This window comes from Osmerus mordax, chromosome 20 (assembly GCF_038355195.1).
Source record: "Osmerus mordax isolate fOsmMor3 chromosome 20, fOsmMor3.pri, whole genome shotgun sequence".
Lineage (NCBI taxonomy): Eukaryota > Metazoa > Chordata > Actinopteri > Osmeriformes > Osmeridae > Osmerus > Osmerus mordax.
In genome coordinates, this window is record NC_090069.1 from 9,337,155 (window position 1) to 9,349,878 (window position 12,724).

The 12,724-nt window shown below is 40.2% G+C and overlaps 1 protein-coding gene across 6 annotated transcripts in view; it reads right to left on the reverse strand.

The window, feature by feature from the left end:
- Positions 1-11,947, reverse strand: part of sema4d (sema domain, immunoglobulin domain (Ig), transmembrane domain (TM) and short cytoplasmic domain, (semaphorin) 4D) — a 159,168-nt gene extending 147,221 nt beyond the window's left edge. For 2 of the 6 annotated variants that reach the window (XM_067258071.1, XM_067258069.1), the window contains exon 1: positions 11,840-11,944. The gene's annotated coding sequence lies outside the window, so the exon portion shown is untranslated. Of the gene's footprint in view, positions 1-10,939; positions 10,996-11,839 lie in introns of those variants that run through there. The other 4 variants (XM_067258067.1, XM_067258065.1, XM_067258070.1 and 1 more) reach the window with 3 other exon arrangements.
- Positions 11,948-12,724: the final 777 nt, after the last annotated feature.

Here is a 12,724-nt window from a genome sequence, read left to right on the forward strand (position 1 = left end):
TCAGGGCACTGAAAGTACCCGGATGGCGCACTGCAAACGGTCAAAAAATGCAGTGTACAAGGATGGACACTACTCGCCCAAAACGGGCGCCATCTTGGCTACGTAGCGGAAGAGGAGGAGCCCTTTCGGCAGCTTTACTTCGTAAAGTGTTCGGTAATAGACACACCCATACGTTAGCTAGACTCTATGGCTTTGTCTACTACCGAACACTTTACGAAGTACACTGCAATACAGTGCACTGCAAACAACATGTTTAGGGACCATCAACAAATTACACATTTCAAATTTCAACAGTCAATAGCTTTTCAACAACATGAACTAGGAACATAAAAATAATGTTTAACTGTTCAAGATGTATGCATACACATTGCACAGCCTTTATTTTGTTAATTTTCATATCAGGTTCAAAATAAATCTTCAAACTTCAATAGCTTTTTGGTCATGTGACCTATAATCCTCAAATCGATTTCAGTGTTCACTGATTGTGTATACATGTTGCACAGCCTTTAGTTTGGTCATTTTCACCGCACAGTATTTTCAGTGAATTCTTTTGTATTCACTGAGTCAGGTGGCTGAGCGGTGAGGGAGTCGGGCTAGTAATCCGAAGGTCGCCAGTTCGATTCCCGGTCATGCCAACTGACGTTGTGTCCTTGGGCAAGGCACTTCACCCTACTTGCCTCGGGGGAATGTCCCTGTACTTACTGTAAGTCGCTCTGGATAAGAGCGTCTGCTAAATGACTAAATGTAAATGTAAATTTCAAACTTCAATAGCTTTTTGGTCATGTGACCTATAATCCTCAAATCTATTTGAGTGTTCACTGACTGTGTATACATGTTGCACAGCCTTTATTTTGTTCATTTTCATCATCTTCATTTAGTGTAGTCAAGTATGTGTAGAATGTGATTAATAGGACTAAGAAATCCACCCTTTTATTACCAATATATAACATGTTGAAAAACTAAAGTAAATGATAATATCAATATTATTTACTATTTTAAAAGGCAGAAAATTCTTGTAATCATTACAGAATACTGTATTTTTTGGATAAGGATGCACAACAACTAATACTATGGATTTTTTTTTTTACTGAACTACAAGAATACACATCAAATAAAAATCCAAAAAGTAATAATATTCTATAGAAAAGGTTTGATTAAAGGACAAATAATCAGAGATATGAGAAAAACAAGAGCAATGCAATGCAAATGTCAATGACAGTGAAGTTTAGTACAAATAGTTACGCCATTAGTGAGGGCTTGTTCCAACTGGGCAACACTAACTGATCAAGCAAGGTGAAGCCAGGAGTCCAGTCTTGTGCAGTGTTGATGTCCTTGGTGTCCAGTTGACCCACTGGATAGCGGTTCATAGATTGGTCCAGCAGACTCCAAAGAGCTGGATCTAGTGATCTGCTTTAACAGCAGGATCTGTACCTAGTTAGTGCTGTGTACAATTGTGCTGGTGCAAGTGGACCAGTGTATTCACTCACTCTTGACTGACTCCCTGGTGATGAGAGATGGCAGTGGAGTAGGCCCACACAATCTCCATACTCAAGTAGTAGTACAAGTAATTGTCAAAGAAAATGCTTTACTGAAAGTCAAAGTATCATTTGAAATTATGTAATAAAATGACAGTAGGCCTAAGTAAATAGTATACTTTTGTAAAGTATGGGGAAAGTGTCACATTATCACATTATCTCCAGTGTACAGAGATACAATATTTAGAATAATGTTAATAATTGTGTCTTAATACCAACAATTTCATCTCCCCTTATAATAACAGCAGTTTATTTAGTAGCTTATGCTTCTCTGCAACTCTGTTGATTACAGTGACTGTGTCCCAAGCCACAAGTACTTCCTTTTTCAACGTTAATTTGTTTGGTTTATTATCATCGTCGTTGTCGTCATAGCATGTGCACTAGCTCCACAGATGTATGTCTCTGGGCCATGGCATCTGACTCACAAGAAACCTATTAATAAGGGGGATGGATGGGGACTTGTAAGAGAAGTGATTGGGCTATCCCAGTGTCAGCATATAGAAAGAACCAATGGCGTCCCTGGTTCATGTGCCGGTCAATGGGCAAATTATTATATTATAATTATTATTATAAATACATTTTATTTTACACCGACCGAAAAGGTGTCTCAGCAAGCCGGGAATTTGCCCGGTATGACAAATTACCAGTCCAGGCCTATTTGACTTTACAGTTGGCCTTTGGGTTTTACCCCTTACTCCACTTCCTAGGAGTCAAAGAGTTTGGATATGTCTCTGTCATTAACAAAAATTGTGATTAGATGAAGGTCTCAGCCTCTAAATGGACACTTTGTTAGCAGTTAAACAGGCCTTTGAAATGTACACGTCACATGACCGAAAAGCTTTTGACGTTTCAAACATTCAGAAATTCATCTACAATAGTGTGAGATGAAAATCAGTATCAGAATTGTGTTTTATTCGCCATGTAGGTTTACACAAGTATAAAAGTACAGTAAAACAATTTAAAATGTAAACAATAAAATACATATAAAAATATGAATGGGCAATAGTGCAAATAAGGTGGCTTGTGCGTTGTGCAACAGGTGTCAGATGGACTAATAATAGTTAAATGTCAGTGGGAATCCTTGGCCTTGTTGAAGAGGCCAGTAGCGGATGGAAAGAAACTGTTCTTGTGGCGTGAGGTTTTGGACCTGATGGATCGCAGCCTTCTGCCGGAGGGGAATAGCTGGAACAGTGTCCAAGGTGGGAGGGGTCGGCCACAATCTTCCTCACTTGCCTCAGTGAACAAACTAAAGGCTATGCAACATGTATACATAGTCAGTGAACACTGAAATGGATTTGAGGATTATAGGTCACATAACCAAAAAGCTATTGAAGCAGGCCGGTCGTAGCAATGCTAAACACCAGTTAAAATAACACAATCCTGGGCGTCCAAATATCTGTTGAATATCGAACTTCAAACCAACTTCAACACGGTCACATAGACTAATTTGTGGCGGTGCGCCACAGAATCAACACCGGCCACCACATATTGCGTTTGGTTATTCGTTTACATTTTGTTTACGCTATTCAAAACACGCAGCGTATCCACATGTTGGGCCATGTCCCCATCAACAGCGCAAGATGCAAACCAACGTACCTGCATTCTGACAGCGCTTCAATGGAGACTAGCAGCTAAACACTGGATACCGTTAGAAAACTGCTGCTCTGAGTGATGCAGTGTGTGAGTTTTAAAATAGTAGTTTTTGACAATCAAGTGCCACCCCAAATAAAAGACTGGCCAGAGCTGGCCCCCCCAGAAATAATGTCCTGGCTATGCCCCTGGTCATGGAGCCGACCAGCTAAATAGTAACGTTAGCACTAGCGTTGCTGGCATACCTAGAGCTACAGCTGGCAGTTCCGTTTTTCTCCTAGATTCAGACCTAGCCCCGGAAAATTGTAGAGCTAGCTAACTACTACACTTCTGTAGTAGTGCAGTAACTACTACACCCCACAATTTCCCCAGAAATATTTTCAGGCTTCAACCAGTGCTGCTCAAGCAGAAAGACAGGGTCAGGGAGAGAAAGAGACTTGGGGTGTGAATTTTGTATAGGGTGTTAAATGTGTGTATTTTTGGTTGGGCGTGTGATTCATTTTTGATTAATATTATTTCATATCAAAGTTCTGTGTAACAAAGGAGGGGCGCCCCACCCCCACCACAAATTGCTTTCTAATCTGTGAGAAACACTGTATATATTCATGAGCATACCATAAAAGGAGAAAACCTAGCGTTTTTTCCGGGGACAATGTCACAGGAAGCACCAGGGGGCATATAACAGCACCCGGGCCATTTCCAGCCCAACCAATGTTACATACCCTATTCGGAGACTTTAAGGAACAGTGTGAAACCCCCCCAAAAAAACAGTCAATGACCCCTTTAACAAAGACATTTGCAATGACATGAAACTAAGCTTAGTAAGGAAAATAGGGAAATTCTGTTCAGTTATTTAGAAGCGAGTTCGCTTTAACAACCGATAATCTGCGTTCAAAGGGGCTGGCTAGTGAACAGAACCAGTCGCGCCCCCAGACATTTTTCATACGGGTGGCCAGATGGGGCAAGGGAAAATCGAGGGGTGGCACACCAAAATCAAAAAACATAACAATAATTTTGAAAAGCGTCTGCCTCAAAAACACCTAGACAAAAAGCGCATATGGTATTTAACAGAGCTGTACTGACATACCATAGCAAATGGGGTTTTAAGTGCAATGTTTTAAAAATACACTCTCGGTGTGATCGGCCCAAATTGCCTAAGTTAGTAATAGCGGTGTTTCCCCTACCATTATATTAGGGGGGCGCCCCCCCAACGGCACCCCCTGCCCCCCCCCACTTCACCCTACAGCACCTGGACTCCCCAGCATCCTATGCCAGGATCCTGTTTGTGGACTTCAGCTCTGCCTTCAATATCATCATCCCCGCCCTGCTTCAGGACAAGCTCTCCCAGCTGAACGTGCCTGATTCCACCTGCAGATGGATCACAGACTTCCTGTCTGACAGGAAGCAGTGCGTTAAGCTGGGAACACAAGTCTCTGACTCCCGGTCCATCAGCACCGGATCTCCTCAGGGCTGCGTCCTTTCCCCTCTGCTCTTCTCCCTGTACACCAACAGCTGCACCTCCAGTCATCCGTCTGTCAAACTTCTGAAGTTTGCGGACGACACCACCCTCATTGGGCTCATCTCTGATGGGGATGAGTCTGACTATAGGTGGGAAGCTGACAACCTGGTGACCTGGTGTAGCCAGAACAACTTAGAGCTCAATGCTCTTAAGACAGTGGAGATGGTTGTGGACTTCAGGAAGAATACAGCCCCACTCACCCCCATCACCCTGTGCGACTCCCCAGTCAACACCGTGGAGTCCTTCCGCTTCCTGGGCACCATCCTCTCCCAGGACCTCAAGTGGGAACTGAACATCAGCTCCCTCACCAAAAAAGCACAACAGAGGATGTACTTCCTACGGCAGCTGAAGAAATTCAACCTGCCAAAGACAATGATGGTGCACTTCTACACAGCCATCATTGAGTCCATCCTCACCTCTTCCGTCACCATTTGGTACGCTGCTGCCACTGCCAAGGACAAGAGCAGACTGCAGCGTATCATCCGCACTGCTGAGAAGGTGATCGGCTGCAATCTTCCTAGCCTCGAGGACCTGTACACCTTGAGGACCCTGAGACGTGCGAGGAAGATTGTGTCTGACCCCTCCCGCCCTGGTCACTCCCTGTTCTAGCTACTCCCCTCTGGCAGAAGGCTGCGGTCCATCAGGACCAAAATCTCACGCCATAAGAACAGTTTCTTTCCATCTGCTACTGGCCTCTTCAACAAGGCCAAGGACTCCCATTGACATTCATTCACTTATTTAACTATTATAAGTCCATCTAATGGAAATTCAGTATGCATAAGCCACTTTATCTCAGTATCCGATTGCACTATGTTGACCATTCACGATGCTCATTCTATTCTTATTTTTATATATATTTTATTTTATATTTAAATTGTTGTATTCTTAGATTGTTTAGTTCTTAGAAATTATTAAACTTTTGTACTTTTACTTAATTTAAGATCGGTATATGTTTAGTGTTTTGCACTTCCCTGCCACAGTAACTTCCGTGTTTGTATAACATACATGGCGAATAAACCGAATTCTGATTCTGATTCTATTGTTATTGGTGGTATTATTATTATTGTGCAATGGGAGTCAATGGCAGCCCCTAGACCAATACTGTAAAACGTTGAGAAAAATTTGGCATGTTAAAACTGAGGAGCATTAGTAAGTACCATACCAAACATGGGCCACGTGAGACAAGAGGTGGCGCTACAGGCCACGCCCAAATTTTCTGATTTTCAAAGTGATGCCATTGGCAGCCTGAAGGTCCCAAAATTCTGATATTTAGTGTATATGCCTTATTTCTCATGAAGAACAAAAAAGCCTCAAGAACCCATATGGCCGCCATATTGTATTTTTCTGTACTTAGATTTGTCCAGAATGATAATTCTTCTCAAATTGAACCGTAGCTCCGATTGACTTGAAATACAAAAACTGAGTCGTAAGATCTATGTTTTTGTATAGGGTGATAAGCACTAAGGAATATATTACAAAATGGCCAAATTATTAACATAAGGGTGAATTTGCACTTGTAGCACATATTTCATGTGTCCATAAATAAGTGCCACATTGCTCTAGGTGCTTGATCTGTTCCACACACGAGGAAGACACTACAACATGTTACCATGTGCAAAGGCAACTTAATATCTTCAAAAATTATGGAATTAAAGGAAATCAAATGTATTGCTAACGCTAAAATAATGCTTTACACATCCACCGGTCAAAACTGATACTCTGATTCAATCACAAGTTCATATGAAAACTCTTGCCAATGTTTTGTACACAAATCTGAGAAATAGTTGAATGTTAGATGAAAAGTAGATTTATTGTGAATATTTGAAATATGCATGCTTGGCTAATTGCTATGCCTTTTTTCCCCAAATCCTCTCTCCCTCTGCTCCTCAGCGCACGCTCCAATTTCTCACACACACATATTCTGGCCCCTTGACACACGCGCGAGCTTGGTAAGACGCACACACATCCAAGCTTTTTTTTTAAGGGTGGGCTTACCATGCCCCCACCCACACTCCTTAGTTTATAGCATAGGCCCTTGTGGACCTTACATTTACATTTATGCACCTTGGTGTAATTGCATTTCTAATTTTGTATGCAATGGTAATACGTTCTAAAAATCCTGAAACATTGATATTATAGGCCATGAGTAACTACCATACCACAAATAGCCCACCATTGCCCATGGTGGCGCTATAGGCCACACCACGACACACACACATTCAAGGCTTTCTGGAAAGGGTGGGTTGACCAAGCTCCCACCCTTCACTCTTTGGATTGAAGAAAAAGCCCTGGTGGATGGTCCGTGTACTTTGCGGCCAATGGATTTTCGTTTTGAAATAAGAAAACCAAAATCGGGAAACGAGCTGTTTCCCGACTACCATTTAGAAATAGGAAAACAAAAAACGGAAAACTACCCATTTTCCATTTTCTGTTTTGATAATAGAAAACGGAAAACAAAAACGACCCGTTATCTGCTTTTCTTTGATGTGCTTAAACATGGAAATCGGGAATTAAAATAGTGTGTGGAAATATTCTTTCTCAATTTTGCTTAGATTTTTGTGTTGTGACCCCGAAGTTGCTCCCACGAGCTTGACAGTCACATATTCAGGATGTCAGCAGAGGGCGCATAGCAGAGCAGATGAACGATAAAATTGCTCGCAGAGCAATCGAGCCTCAATGCAAAATTGGATTACATCAGACTGAAGCATGGTTCCAGAGTCTCATCAGCCACCTCACAAAATAAAGAAGGTTCTACACCATATTTTTCTAAGAAAGTCAGCGACCGGATATATTTTATAAATTATTTTAAAGTGAGTCTCTTTGACTTTTGGGGAAATGGTCCATTTAATGAATTTTAAATGTTAGTTTTTTTTATGGACAATGCAACCATATTCGAAACCTGTACACACAATCCTCTTATCAAAAAAATATTTAGATTTCAAAGCATCACTAATATATGTATTATTACATTTACTGTCAAATAAAGTACAATCATTAATAAAAACATTTGGTAAAGTTGGTAAGGGTCTTATTCTTACATATAACAATGTGCTTTGAACTAACTGTAATAATGGTATCGGTATTGCTTTACAGATCTTGTTGTATTCTCTATAAGTACAGTTTAAATTATATTTGTCGAAGAAAGCTATATATTACAAAAGGTTACCAGACATCTATAACATCATTCACAAACACAATGCCCTTTTCATAACAATCATATTTAAACAATGATTTCCTATTGATTACAATGACCCTATTGTTCCATAAGGCTCAAATTTGTTAAGATATATTTTTTTAGGCTCGAAGTTGATAGGCTCGAAATTTTTAAGCTCACATTTTTGGGGGGGCTCGAATTTGAGCAACCTGAATTTCCGAGTCTTGAATTTTTGGGTCAGATTTTATTTTTCATTGAAATATGTGAATTCGGTGTTGTTTAAATTATTCAAAGTATTCAATGCCTTTTAAAATTCAAAACATGTCACTGATTTGCTTCCATACAAATGGCAGCGCGCCCTCTGCTGACATCTTGAATATGTGACTGTCAAGCTCGTGGGAGCAACTTCGGGGTCACAACACTAAAATCTATGCAAAATTGAGAAAGGAGATTTCCACACACTATTTTAATTCCCGATTTCCATGTTTAAGCACATCAAAGAAAATCAGATAACGGGTTGTTTTTTCGTTTTCCGTTTCTATTATCGAAACAAAAAACGGAAAATTGGTAGTTTTCCGTTTTTTGTTTTCCTATTTATAAATGGTAGTCGGGAAACCGATCTTTTCCCGATTTTGGTTTTCTAATTTCAAAACGAAAATCCATTGGCCGCAAAGTACACGGACCGTGGATATTGGTGGTATTGCATTTCCGAGTTCTCCAAATTCTAAAACATTGAAAGTATAGGCAATGAGGAACTACCACACCACAAATGGCCCACCATTGCCCATAGGTGGCGCTACAAGCCTCGCCCCAATTGTCCATTTTAAAAGTGATGGCATTTCCACCCCATAAGTCCAAAATGTCTAAAACTTGCTATACATGCTTATTTATCATGGGAAACCATACAGTGGTGACCCATACAGTCCACCATGTACGGCAAACATTTTGAAAAACATACAAATATCTTCTTATGAACCATGACTCCAATTGACTTAAAATTCGGTATGTATGTGTAGGCCACATATGCAGTTATGCTAGTTTGGAACCACAAGAGCTATGGAAATACATGTCTGTGACAAGTCAATTTTGAAATGGTTTGCAATGTTGAGGAGGAACCCACCATTGCTGCCTGCAGCTATATTGACTTTTGTTATTAACTAAATGTTTAGATGTTTGTGGTGGTAAGACAATTTAACAGAGAACCAATATAGTACATTTTGATCAACATAACATAAGTAATTTATAACATCAGACAAATGTAGGCTACATAATCATTTGCATGGATGTAGGCTACCACAGCATTGTCAATTTGACTATAATAGATTTGGAGGTTGAACAAGTACTTCAGAGATGACCGAGAATTTCAATTGTGATCTTAGAAATATAGGTACCAAAACCACTGGGAAGAACTGTCATCACGGGCACTGCCCGTTCTATCAATAACTCCAGAAATCTGTGTGTGTCACTGACATCATTGCAGGCACTGTATATAATTCTGGGAATCTGTGGGTCTGTGCCACCAATTTTACCACTGGCACTATCTATAGTTCAAGGAATCTGTATTTGTGTGTTTCCCTGACATCTTAATCACCGACTGCATCACGGGCACTGTGCACTATAATAATTCAGACAGATAAAGTAAAGTTTCCCCCCCCCCAGTTGCATTCCATGTAAAAGGTCTGGCAAGTAAAATACTAAATTTACTAGCCAATGTCGACTTGAGCTTCATTGTGTCCATTGTGTTAGTCTTTTGTTGTAAATTCTTTACATTTCTTACCTTTCATATTCAAGGACTGCTTCTTATATGATGTTTACTGTATGCACACGCCCACCAAAGTAAATTCCTTGTGGTGTAAACTACTCGTCGATTAAACTTCATTCTGATTTCACGAGTGACATTGAAAGGACTTCTACTTAAAACAAAACTCTTATTCAGGAAAGGAGTTTGTCCGTAAATTGTGTTTAGATACCACTAACTGAAAATCAATTATTGATTAAAAGACCTGAAAGTTTGTATTGTGTGCAACAGACAAACCTATATAGTGCAGCAAGTCACATTAACGGGAATAAAAGTCAAGCACCAAGGGAAAGTTTTTTGGCCAAGTCAAATTTAAAAGCCCTTCTGTCTGACAATCTTTCCTTCTGTATCTCATTCTGTAGTTGTTATTCAGAGAGTATAAAACAAGGCTACATACTTAAGTGAAATCAAGTACAATTTCTTTATAATAAAAAAAGAACAAAGCACGGCAAAAGATGAACAAAAACAAAGACGACACCATTCCCATTCCTGCCTTTATCAAATCACCCATCTAGTCCTTATTGTATGCATTGCGTTGCTTTGATGCGACTCATAGGTCATTTAAAGCTAAACATTTCAATGTCTAGGAGCTGTCATCTTCAGTTTATAAACCACAACCATTAGCATGTAATCCAACTGGCTGAAAGATTATGGTACACACCAGTCAAACGTCATTTACACGCCACTTACATGGTTCAACTTGGTCCTAAACTTAAAGCTACAAGATCAATAACTGAAGCCCTACTAATGTGAAAGTTGTTACAATTGAATGGCCTTGATCCACAGGTAAACAAGCAACCAAGGCTACATGGAAACACCACTTTTGCACAATTCATGATTGTCAGCTGCTGGTGAATGTTCACTGCATGATCCTCTCTTGTTTCACCATAAGAGGCCAGAGGCACTGGCTGAAATGGTTTTGACTGTGTGAGGCCAGGGTGAGGGGCTGGCCTGTTATATTGACAAGGTCCGGATGGCAGCCATGCCAGCTCTGACACTGCACGGGGCATGAATCTAATTTGATGAGGCAGATACTTATTGAGGTCCAGGGGGAGACAAATAGACTATCAAAACTCCAGTACAGTTGGTGAGGCATTGACTAAGCAGAGAATACAATGCTAGAACGAAGGAAGGAAGGATGATGGTAGTGTGTGGTTCAACACACGTAAGACTACTTTTCTCCCACTGGGCTATTTTTAAGCACAAAATTGACACCTGATACTTTGCAATCATTTATCTGGGTCAGTTCCTCAAAACATCTCCACAATGGCATAGCCACGATTCAACGTCAGATTGATGACACACTGGGCTTTTAGAACGGAAGTATCATGCTTTTTACTTACCATATTCTATGACATTGTATCTTTTAACAGTCAGAACTGCTTCTCCTCGAAAGACTTTAGCTTAGTGTGAGATATACAGTAGCCTTCTAAGGTCCAAGAAATACACGACACAGGTGAAACTACTACATGACGTGACACTGATGAGCTCCAGCTGCTTGGTACACTTCCCAAATGCACTGTAGCAAAGTCACTCACTCCAGAACACAACCTAGACATAAAAGCTTTGCTTTTTGCTTTGAGAGCTACAGGTAGACTGGTGAACAAATGGCGGTGATTAAACTTGACCATTCGCGCGTAGATACGAGTCCAGCCACCGTATCGTATCCCCATAAACTGGTTAGGTGTCGGTTTGGTTTCATTCTTCCATTTAATAAGACCCTTCTTACAAATGAAAAAGCACCCAGCTTGATTTATATGCATTCCGCGAAAAGCAAGTCCCGAGGGCCAGACATACATTTAAAATGTCTAGTAGGTTTTAATCACTTAAAATTTAGTTTACTTTCACGTAAGCTATACATGAGAATAACGCACTAAAATCTGTTTGCTCCTGACGTTGCCCACGTTTACACTGCGACATGGTTTGTTGTAGGCTAACCTACGTTATTTGCAGACATGGTCAGATCTAGGAAAGCCTTCTACAATTGCATGGAACTGAGTTCTATAACGTAAACAAAATATATAATTAATACGAACATTTGTTTTTACAATGTAACAAGTGCATAAACTAGTTCGTCTTAGTCAAGAGTAAAACTAAAGAGAACACACATGCGTGATCGCCATACAACTACAGCAACTCAAGTTAAAGGTTTAACATCTGCTACACACCGATCAGTTATCTATGATGCCATCGTTATGAAGTGCATTCATTTCAAAACTTGACGAGGCATCGCTTTAACTCACTTGGTAAGATTCTTCTTTGTCCGGGTCGTTAGCAGAGTGCTGCACTAGCGTAGTAGCTTGACAAGTTTGTTGCTCCCAGCATGGCGGCTGCTAAGATTGAATTCAAAAATCCTGTCTTGCTAATATCTACAGAGATAGGGGTGGAAGGTGCGTGTAGCCAAACAGGGAAGCTAGTCGATTCCCCCGAGGCTCTTGATGCTCTCAACTAGCCTACTCTGTAGGCACATACGACAGCCTGTTAATATTGGCTATGCTGATTCTGATTCAAGTTGCTGTCACTTCTCTACTGTCACATCTAGTAATAATATCTACATTTTACTAAGTATGTAGAGATCTATAAATCAGAAAAATCGTCGGGAGGCTATAGCCTAGTGAAAGCATTTTACAAAAGTTATATGCATTTTACAGCATTGTACAGTTAACAATAGCTTAGTCTCTAGTCTACATTTTACGTTTTGAGTTCAGTTTGTATCAACATGTTCAATCAAGACAGTTTATTCAGGAAATTTCTCAAAGTTAAAATGTAGGCTATGAACAATTTATCCTGACAAGTTCTTAAACCAATGTCTCACTGGTTTTCTCTGAGAGAAGGGTTTCTATTCAGTGTAGGTGACTGGTTTCATGTTCATTGTTAAGGGGTAAAGGTTATGCAACATTTCTCTAGATGGAGTAGTGAAATACACAAGGACAGACAAACCATCCCTTGTCTCCAAAAGCATACAGCAAGAAGGCTGGAGTATGGTTTTCCCTAAACAGACTCCTTGGTGGCTGAACACAATAACAGTCATATCTTGTTCACTGTTTTAAGTCGTGAAAGCATATTTGGCATATGTGTAGGCCTAAGTGATAACCAATGTTGCCAATAATGCATATATACATGTGTAA